Here is an 11338-nt window from a genome sequence, read left to right on the forward strand (position 1 = left end):
TCATGTAGTCTCAGTTCTGTAGAATGAGCTTACCCTTAAAAGCGGCAAATATTTAAAACATGGGTTCCTTTAATATGTATAACATGACTCTGAAGTTCTATGATAAACCCCCAAAAACACCACTGGTCAAAATGGCCAGAATAATAGAATAATTATATCTCTTTATGCTGACAGTAGAGAGTCTGTTGAGGCCCTGAAAATACAACATGATCCAAAAGACCACCCAGATCTATCTCAAAGAAGCATTAAATAATTTTTTCAATAATTTAGGGTGAATTCATTATTTTCAAAAATGTTAAAGTGATTTAAAAGTGATATGGATCTTCTCAAATTAAAAACATTAATAAAATGTATACAAGTTTGTCACCCCTTGGTTAACACCTGCTCGTAACACTTCTAGGGCCTCATTTATAAAATGTTGCACAGAAACAGTCCTAAATTTGACCTTCAGTCATTTCTCAGATGTGCGTACGTGTGATTCATAGAATGAACGTACACACAGAAAATGAGCGTACGCCTCTCTTTCAGATGTGAAATCTATAAATTGAAAAATATCTTGAACTTGCGTGCAGTTGAATGGTTTCAGTTCTCCGCATTGTAAACGACACCTAATTGATGTAATTTACATATAAAAGATCAACAGTCATCATCCAAATCCTTTCATTTAGAATGACGAGCTGTAAGAATAGCTTAGATTTCAAAAAACCTGCAGTAATCTGACAAGAAAAAGTGTGTACGTCTGCTCAGACCCTGACGTGGCTCTACGCGCTTTTCCACGTCAAAGACCGTTTTTCTAAATATGAGCGTTGGTGTGGATTTAAGCGTACGTACACTCTAAGATCAAATCTGTGCGTATGCACGCTTTATAAATGAGGCCCATTGATTTACATGGGCTGCATCCAAAAGCTTAGGCAGCTGAATTGTTTGTACACACAAAGGTACCTCACGAAACTGATTTCAGACAGACTTCGGAGGCAGCGTAGCGGTTTAATGATCTACAACAAAACAGTGTGAGCTTTGGTGATAATTAAGCAATTATTTAATTACTACAGTAGTAATTTCTCACAAGAAATGACACCAAAAGTGGAAACGTTGGCCAAAAACGTACATTTACCCACAAACTGACCACCAACCACAAATTTCAGACGCCATGTTTATTTTAAAGCTCAACTAACAAAATTAAAAGCACAGGATTGAGGGATATCAAAGACAGCAAAGGATACATCTATGCTATGTATTCGGACGTGCCGTAATGCCTTCCTACCTTGAAATGCATCCTCTGGTTAAGGCAGCATTTTTAAGCTTTTGGACGCAGCCAAGTTTTTCCTCGACCCTTGAGTGATTTAGATATAACCTAATTTTTAAATCAGTTATTCAATTTGCATTATTTCTTATTTGGAAATAATATTTATTAATGCTCTTTTGAACCTAATGTGGAATGACTGGGCAGTCTTTCACAGCAAAACAAATTTATTTAACATTCAGCACCCTGAACACTATCCCACTGAGAAAATACTGTGTGGGGATAGTGGTGTAGATTAAAAGAAATCTATATTTGCAATTTCTCTTTTAAAAGAAGCCATAAATATAGCTGCTTATCTTCACTGAATCTTCTCTGCAGTCCATTAGTGGTGTGAGAAGATTCACAAATCAACTTTTCACTTCATTACTCAATGAGATCTTTACCAAACTGTGCATTTCACTCCAACACATTTGAAGATATAAAATCCACATTTACTATCCACATAGTTCGTTCAGAAATGGTTGTGTAATTGTCCTAGAACAAACCACATTGCTCTTGGGACATTCTTGTTCCCCATCCATTATCCTGCTGCTCTGGGACAGTAGGAGCAAGTACACCTTCATGCTTAATCATTAATGCTGTAGAGCAAGAGTTCATACATGTTAATTAGCAGAGAGGTGGAAAGGTCATTACTGGTCCTCTCATCTCTCCAGATACCGTACAATGTATGAACGCTAGATATCCAGACTGAGCTGAAAAATAAAACGCAAGCAGAACTTTGAGAATTAGACTAAATTAGACTAATCAGCAACTGGAGTGAGCAGAGATGTCCTCACACAGAAAAAAAGGGTATACTGTAGGCTTTTGGGACATTGTCAAAATGAGAACTGACCAAGAGATAGTAAAAAGACCATGGGAGCAGACGTCACAGTTACATCACTTGCAGCTGTGTGCACACAGTGGTGGTGGAAAAACAGCGGTAACAAGTGGAGGAAAATGGTCCGTGGTTAACACAAGCTCAAGTTACTTTCGTGTTTTATTCTATGACATAAAATACATCACACTACCCATGATTTTTTTAAAGCTGTCTTGAAAATGATGGTTGCTAAAAAGTGGCTAAATCGGTCTACAGAGGCTGTCGGCGACATTAAACGTCATCATCATCATGCCGAACAGGTAAGCTCAGTCCGCTTTTACAGCCTAGTAATGCTTATAACGGCACTCTTACAGACTATTCTAATTCAAACTTTCAGGAAAATGTTTTTAGATAAAGACTGAAAGAGTTGCGGGAAGCTTAGTGGTGGTGACGTTGAAATTGTGCGACCGTGGTGTAGTTCGCTTATAGCCTACCTTTACCTTTTTGCTTCTGGCGACTGCATTTAGGCTTTAAAATTCACAAAAAGTTATGTTCATTTTTGAAAATGATCTTGATGGACAAAACGTGTAAGTATCATAAACCTTTGTTGACCACAGAGCTTATTTTTGCGATAATCCAAAAGCCTACGGGAAAATCCTATTGGGTTTTTGCTGAGGGAACCTGCACCGCGCTATATCAATACAGAAATGTAAATTCAAAAATGGAGAAAATATTTGTTTTGAAGAACAATAATAAACTATTTAATAGTACATAACATAACAATGATAATCAAAATGGTGGAAAGTGCCTGAGAACCTAATTACATCTGTGTTGTTTACTGAACATTTGTTGACTTTAAAAAAGGTGTTATTGTATTAATAATAAAATATTACTATTATTATAAATACAGTAATGCTTTTATTACTGTATTATTGTAGTTACTGTTTTGAAAAAAAAAAAAAGTGGTTTTAATAAAAAGTTAATATATAATTGATTGCTAGCTAATCGTTCTGATAAATGGCACATGCCTTTAACCTGGAAAATGGAAACTGTTTAAACCTGGAATAAATGTCCATCCAAACGCAGAGCGGAAGCTTCACAGATGTCCACAATCTGCTGTGGGCTGAATAAGGCGTTATATTTGACGCTATTTTTTTGTTGTTGTTGTTGTTGTTCTACCAGCATAAACCAGCCTAGAAATTTCTTGATCTTTCTTTAGCTGGAAACTATAGCATATAAACTGAATTTCCACTCTGACCTGTGCGATGTCTGCCATATGTTGTTAGATGATGATTTTCACATCCAGAAGGATGACTGCACATTTTCCACCTGATGATATTTCAGTCTAATTCCACTTTTATCATGCGTATGTTCAAACGGGACGCGACTATGGCACCTGAGGGATATGCATGCATGTGTTTGCACGTCCACGGTAGTTGAAACAAGCGTTTACATGCAAGTCGCATGCTCATTTATACCCACAGTCGCATGCATACACATTCACTGGCTGGCTAGACGCGCAGAGAGAGAGAGAGAGAGGGGGCAATGAATGCAGCAGTTTTGAAAGAGCGTTTGGCTCGGTTCAAATAGTTGCCATGGTTTCAAGAAGTTGCCATGGAAACACAAGCTGCCAATAAAATGAATCTGAATGCAATCTTTGCAGGGAGAGATGGGATGAAGGGAGGAGAAAGGTAAAGTGAGGCTGAACGAGAGAGAAAGCGCCCCTCCGGATTGCGTCCCACAGTAAAGTGAGCAGTACGGCGGAGGTTTGGAGGGGTGGGGATGTATGCTGCTGGGAGGTAAGAGAAGAAAACAGCGCCACAGAGAAAGCAGGGGTGAGCGCTAACTATTTTAGGCCGCCAGTCGTCATAGTAACGAAAGCCTCGCCATAGCATGAGGAGGTAGTGTGAGAAATGTGAGGCAGAGAGATAAACAAATAGCAACGCTCTGGGGCACAGAAAATGTGTCCTACGTGAGTCACGCCGATGACTCTCCTCAAAATGTCATCGCGCGCGCGATGAGACCCGCAACTTCGTCTGTTCTTCGGCCTGTCGGCAGGTCTCGTTTCTCTTACCGCGTCTATTTGCATCTCTCGCTCACGGTCCCCTCAACCGTTTCTCACCCCCACGCGCTTTCTTCCGAGCATCGCGTTCCCTCTTGCTCCCTCTCTCTGAAGGACAGAGGTATTCCCACATTTCTCGGTCGCCATGGCAACGCTGCAGCAAGAAAGGAAGAGAGGCCGCGAGAGGGAGGAGGGGAGAAGGAGAGATGAGGCTGGGGATGTGTGAACAATGCTAATGCTACTTCACTGATCACCAATTGTGTATTTACTCCTCCTCCTCCTCCTCCGCTCTCTTTTCCTCTCTTCTCTCGCTGGTTATCTTCCTCTCCTCCTGTCTGCTCTCCTCGCGGGCTGAAAACTCTCTCTTAAAACAGTGCTGCCATTGTTGTCTGTATTATTGTTGGGCCATTTAGCCGACGCCGGTATCCAGGGTAACCGGGGAGATGTGACATTGGTTCCCCACGTGAATACAAATATAGACAAGTATTCATCAATATCCAAAAGAGCCATTATGGGTGTAATGGCCGAGGCATCCCTGTCAGATCCCTCTATAAATAATGCAGTTTCATTAGAATCCCGCCGCAAGTCCACCAGACTTCATTTGAACCCGATTGAGTTTATGCCCTACCTATGGGTGTGTGTGTAACGCTCATTACCAGTGTGAGTAAATATAACCCTGTCAGTAAATCAACTCAGGTACTGGATCTGGCGTCAACAGGTGTGTGTAGGGCCTAAAACTAACTTTTTGACACACCTGCCAATGGCCGGTGACTTAAGAGAATTTAGCAGCCATAAATATTTTTTTAATCAGCCATGAAACAGATTAATTCTTATTAAAGTTACAAAAGTTATCCAGTCAAGAGCAATGAGTGATTGTTCTTTGTCTTTTGTTGTTTGATTAACATTAAAAACACAGACAGCAGCAGGACTATTAGGCTGCTGTCACTTTAAGAGCTAATGCACAGACCCAATATAGCCACATGCATTTCATTTCTCAGCTGTTTACATTCGGTTAAGACATAGCTATGTTTAAGGATACTTGCCAAGATGGTAATTTTGACAATTTTGTTTGTCTTATTGTTTGTCAATATGTTAAACTTCAAGCACAAGAAGACATGAAAGAGGACTCAATTCAGTATTCTTGCGCTGTTTGAGACACGGATTTCTGGGCACGTGCTTCAGATGTTTGCTGACAGAAAACTTCCCACACAGCGCACGAGTAACGAATTGAGTTCCCTTTTGCGTCTTCTTGAGCTTTAATATTTAAATTGGCAAGCCTTAAACATTTGTGACAATGCAGCACTGGCAGCATTTGGCGCTTGTCGAGTGTTAATTTTAGGCTCTGGGTGTGTGTGTGTGTGTGTGAGTGTGTGTCTGCTGGTATCACCTATATTTACATGCAGAAATCGCCTTCTTCCACTCCACAGCGTGTCTCTCATCCTAAAGGCTTTTCTTGGTTTAATCCATAAATAGATATGCTTTGATATCACTAATTTAATTGAACGCAACTTATCTCCTGAAATGGCCTGTTTAAATGGATAAGTTTACCCAGAAATTAAAATGGTTTACTGATATGTTGATTCATGTTTGGTAGCTCTTTTGCATGCAGTGAATGGGACTGGGGAATTTCAGTTTATCAATCAGAACTGTCACGCTGAGTATGTGGAATACTTTTTAAGCTTAAAAGCTTCAATATCTATTAACTGCATTGAAAAAGGGTCTAGATTCTTTAAAAATCTCTTTTTGTGTCACACATCCATCCATGCATGGACTTTATTTGATTTATTTATTTATTTGTTTTTAGTCTTATAATTTGTTTGTTTATGAAAAAGGGCCCAGGTTAAACCCTGATTTAATGTATTTATTTTTGTAATAAAATAATTAAAATTGATAATGACATTTGTGACCCTGGACCACAAAACCAGTCATAATTCGCACGGGTATATTTGTAGCAATAGCCAACAATACATTGTATTTTTTGTATCAATTTTTCTTTTATGCCAAAAATCATTAGGATATTAAGTAAAGATCATGTTCCATGAAGATATTTTGTAAATTTCCTATCATAAATATATCAAATATTTATTTTTGTGAGTGGATATGCATTGCTAAGGACTTCATTTGGACAACTTTAAAGGGGATTTTCTCAATATTTTGATTTTTTTGATTCCAGATTCCAGATTTTCAAATAGGTGTATGTCGGGCCAAATATTGTCCTATTACATCAATGGAAAGCTTATTTATTCAGCTTTCATATAATGTATAAATCTCAATTTTATAAAAATTTACCCTTATGACTGGTTTTGTGGTCCAGGGTCACATTTGTGTCCGATGGGGAAAAGAATATTACCTACCAAACCATGTGTAATAATTATTATTATGAAACATGTTGTTATTATAAGTATTCATCAGTTTTTGGTAAATCCTCTTTTCCCATGAAACACAAATGGAGTCGTTGCAACTTAGCTTGCTAATATATAAAATAATTATTATTTATTTAAAAAATAATAATTTAAATAATAAAAATAATTATTATGATTATTAGGGATGTCAAGAAACATGGAGAAAAATCATTAAAACTCCATAATAATAATAATATATATATATATTTTTTTCACCGTTTATGCTGGGATCTGTAGGTTGTGGCAAGGGCTAGGCGACATGTAACTTAAATTTAAAGAATTGTCATTTTTGGCTTAATTATTTTTTAAAGACATAAACAGGGCCTAAAATTAACATTTTTATGAATTCTAACAATGCAATGTTGTCAGAACATAAACGTGAACAAAAGTGAACGATGCTCTGTACAGTTGACGGTCAGTGCTGCATCTTTAGAGGTTAAGTCTTTCCAATGTGAATATTCAAGCGCTGGAACACGCGAAAGGGAATTCGATACTCGCGCTCTATCTAGAAACATCCAAAACGTGCGCCCTGAATGCCATGCAAATACTACGTTGAATTCTCTTTCATGCATTCCTTGACAAATTCACACAAAAATTGTCAAAAAAAATGACAGTCTCAGCGAGTATCCTATAGTAAACAGCCAGATATGTCTTCAAAGAAAACACATGATCCGTGGTGCGTGCATTCGGTCTTAAAGTGACAACATCCTAATAATCCTGTTGCTGTCTGCGTTTTTAATGTTAACCAAAAACAAAGGAAGAAAACAATCACTGCTCTTGAACTTTACAGTATATGTGAACAGGATAGGATACGAAGACTATGCAGTGTTATTTATTTGATTAGCCTACTTTATTAAATTTCTGTACCTGAAAACTACTGTTAGACCTGCATAAAAAAAGAACTGTTTATTGAGTTTGTATCTTTGTTGCATTGCATTTATTTCTGCTATAGCTTGTAATTTGATTTTTTGTTCTTTTTTTACTTGTCTTTAAAAATGTAGGCTATTAAAATTATATTGGTTAAGCTTTAGCCGTGCTATTGAAATTGGAATAGAGGATTGTGAATTTTCACTAGTATCTAAAATATAGATGTCATAACTGCCTGTTTTTGTTTCATGGCTGGTAAAAATGTCAAATTTGGCCAGTAAATTTCATATAAAGACAGCAGTCCATTAAAGCAGAGCATGAAGATTCCATTTGTAAGTGCATTTATTTTTCATGTCTGAATTAATGCCGAGCCAACCAGCAACAAAGTCAGCTATGTGCACTACACGCCGCTATCTTGAATGTGAACAGTACTGATCTCGAAACGATCCACATACGTGAGAACATGTGTAAACGTGTGCATGATTAACACATAACGCCGCCTTCGACAATCTGTGATGGTTTAACACATGTACTGTATATGGAGTTGGTAAGAACAGAATGTTTTTGATGAGCGCCCTGCATTTCTGTACGTCTTTACCCAGAAAAATGATTTTGAACTCCGAGCACACAGATCCTCAAGCCCCTCAGTGCCATGGAAACAGCATATCTCCGATAGCAACAGTGACCGTGGTGACATTTGTGATGTAACCTGATGTTCTGTCATTTCTGCAGTGGAGTGTTTTAATTATTTTTTTCCCCCCACGTTCCACAATGTCCCAAATTCCAGATCATTTGGAAGTAAGAAAGTGTTGTTGTTGTTGTTTTTAAAGATACATATTAAAATCAGATATTGAGCTCTTTTTTCTCATCGCCTCAAATGATCTTTCATCTGACAGAGGTGTGAACCAAAAGACCTGTAAATTTAGCTGTCTCGCACATATTTTGCTAGACTTTTTAGTCAAGCCGTTGTCAACATAGGCACAGGCTGCTTTTTATGTTACCATTAGTGCTGAAAGGCACTATTAATAATATTCCATTAGAGTATGTGCATGGATTTGTGCAATATGGTGCATCTGACATAAGATTGTTGTTATGTTGTTGATGTGTCATTGTACTCACTCTCTGATTATCATCCTGTCTTTCTTTCCTTCACTCACACACTCATGCACCCTGCTTTGCAATCAATAACTCATCTTTCAGCGTCGATTTTCCTCTTCCCCACAGGAAAACAAACGTCCTTCTACAGGACAAACAAAGGGGAGAGAGGGGAAAAGAGATGATGACACACCAGAAAGAGAGGACAGGATGCGAGGGTTGATCATTGGAAAATTACAGAATATACTGAAACAGAAACATACTGTCATTTAAGATGAAGGGAAAAGTGGGCCAGGGTGTGCTGGGGGGAGATTGAAAGGGTAGTTATGGGATGGATGATTAGCCCTCGTCTCCAAGGTTACCCTTTACAACTGTATTAGCGCAGAGCGGATTGGGAGAGATGAGGAGGGGTTGTTTGGGGGGACGGCATATGGAAGGGATGGAGCTTAAGTCAGCACAGAGATCAAAGACCCGTATTGACCTACGGTACAGCTGCATTAATTTCTTATAACTTGGGCTGCGAAAGATAGACAGGTTTTAAGGCTCACAAAGTGAAAATGATACTTGGCTCAGAACTGTAATACTGAGTTTATGACTAGGAGTCTTCTTAAAGGGATAGTTCACCCAAAAACGTTTACTCAACCTCATTTAGTTCCAAGCCTGTATGACTTTTTTCTTCCATGGAAAGAGGTTTAGCGTCTGCTCTTTTCCATACAATAAAAGTGAACCAGGGGCTGTGAAGATCCAAAAATGACAACATAAAAGTACCATAATGGTGGTACATAAGACTTGTGACCTATAATTTTGAAAAGATACAGAATGTATATATGTAACGGAGGCCAGCTAGTATTCGCTGTGTGAGTAAACCTCACTCCTCTGATCTCAAGAGATGCTCTAGCGATGCTATAGAGGTTGCAGCCTTTAGCCTCCTTGTTAGAGCATCCGACTCCCACGCTGGAGACCCGGGTTTGAGGCCCGCGCAGAGCGGGGCGAGTAGGACCTGGGTAGAGGGGTTACATTGGTGCCGTGACCCGGATAGGAGTGAGGTTTAGGGGGGTGAGTGTAACGGAGGCCAGCTAGTAGTCGCTGTGCGAGCAAACCTCACTCCTCTGATCTCAAGAGATGCTCTAGCGACTGACGCTAGGGGTTGCAGCCTTTAGCCTCCTTGTTAGAACATCTCTTGAGATCAGAGGAGTGAGGTTTACTCGCACAGCGACTACTAGCTGGCCTCCGTTACATATAAATGCTTAAACATCATTTTTTTTGTGTGTCACAATGGATTGTGACCAAATGTGAGAGCTTTGGCAGGGGTTGCTTATCCAGTATCTTTGCATAATATATATTGCATGATTTCAAAAGATTTTGAATAATTTCCTTACAGAATGAGAGCAGGGCAAACATCTTGCCTAATATTTTTTTGTGGTCTAACGTAGAAATAAATGAATTTTGGAATGATCTTGGGGTGAAAAAAAGACAATTTTTGGCTGAACCGTCCCTTTAACCTCAAAACTACAGAGAACAGCTGGAACATCTATTAATAATAGAGCTCAACAGATGTAGGATACAGTTTTTAGTGTGAGAGCTGTTCTGTTTATTAAGTTCAAAGGTGGAAACAGGGGTCAATACAAACCACAAAACCTCCAAAAACACATGTGACTAGATTGAATTCAAAAGAAAAATTTAAGAAGACTGGCAGAGGCAGTATTTTCACAGCACCAAAGATGTAACAAATATTTAGAGAATAAAAAACGCAAGCAGATACGTGACTCAGTGTTTTGGTTTTGACTGGAATTTTGTTGATTTGACCAGACCTTGACCGTTTCAAAGATAGTTTAGTGGGATATTAACAATGATCCAGGATTCAGGGATGCGGTGCTGGATCATTTGCACGCATTAGAAGCAGTGTAAACATTCAGCATGTTCAGATGAGGTGTGAAGACGGGGCCCAGCCGAGGCTGTGGTAACATTAGTGTACGTATGTATGTGTGCTGTGAGGTGAGAATGAGGATTGTTAAGCTGCTTACATAATTTATTCAGTGCGAGTGTGGATCGGGCACCCTGGGTGAGGTGTGTCACATCAGCATTGTGAAGGGCGCGCACTAGGCTGCCTTCAGCTGAACTCCATACCAAGAACATATGATGGATGTCAAAGCTTTGTGATTTTAAGATTTGTACATCAGTTTTGTATCAGTTTGTCACTTGTATGGTTGAATTAAAATTTATATTTGAAACCACCAAGTATTAGTATAAGTACATTAATATATATATACTATTAGCATATTGAAATATCATGGTATTTTCATGGAAAATGCGAAGGTACTTTAAAGAAATCCTGTCCAAAAATTTGTAAAATTACCATAATACTATATCTGGGGGGGAAAAAATGCAATAAAGGAGAATTTTTTTCTTGCATTTTTCCTGTAAAAATATATATAATTTCTTACAACAAGACAAAATAAAAATAAAAAATTACATACATTTACAATAAATTAAAAAAAAAAATAAAAAATAAATCAAGACAAATAAATTGTCTATAATTATATATAATTAAGTTTTTTTTATGTGTTAAGCATAAAAATATATTTATTTATTTATTTATTATTATTATTTATTTAGCAAATGTGATAAGGAAAAAATGTATTGTTCTCTGAGAAGTTAAGCCTTGTTTTGTGTAATGTCTTGTTATAAAGGGTTAGTTCACCCAAAAATGAAAATTCTGTCATTTATTACTCACCCTCATGTCGTTCCACACCTGTAAGACCTTCGTTCATCTTCTGAACACAAATTAACATATTTTTGATGAAATCCGATGG

This window comes from Ctenopharyngodon idella, chromosome 3, assembly GCF_019924925.1.
Source record: "Ctenopharyngodon idella isolate HZGC_01 chromosome 3, HZGC01, whole genome shotgun sequence".
In the NCBI taxonomy this organism is placed as follows: Eukaryota; Metazoa; Chordata; class Actinopteri; order Cypriniformes; family Xenocyprididae; genus Ctenopharyngodon; species Ctenopharyngodon idella.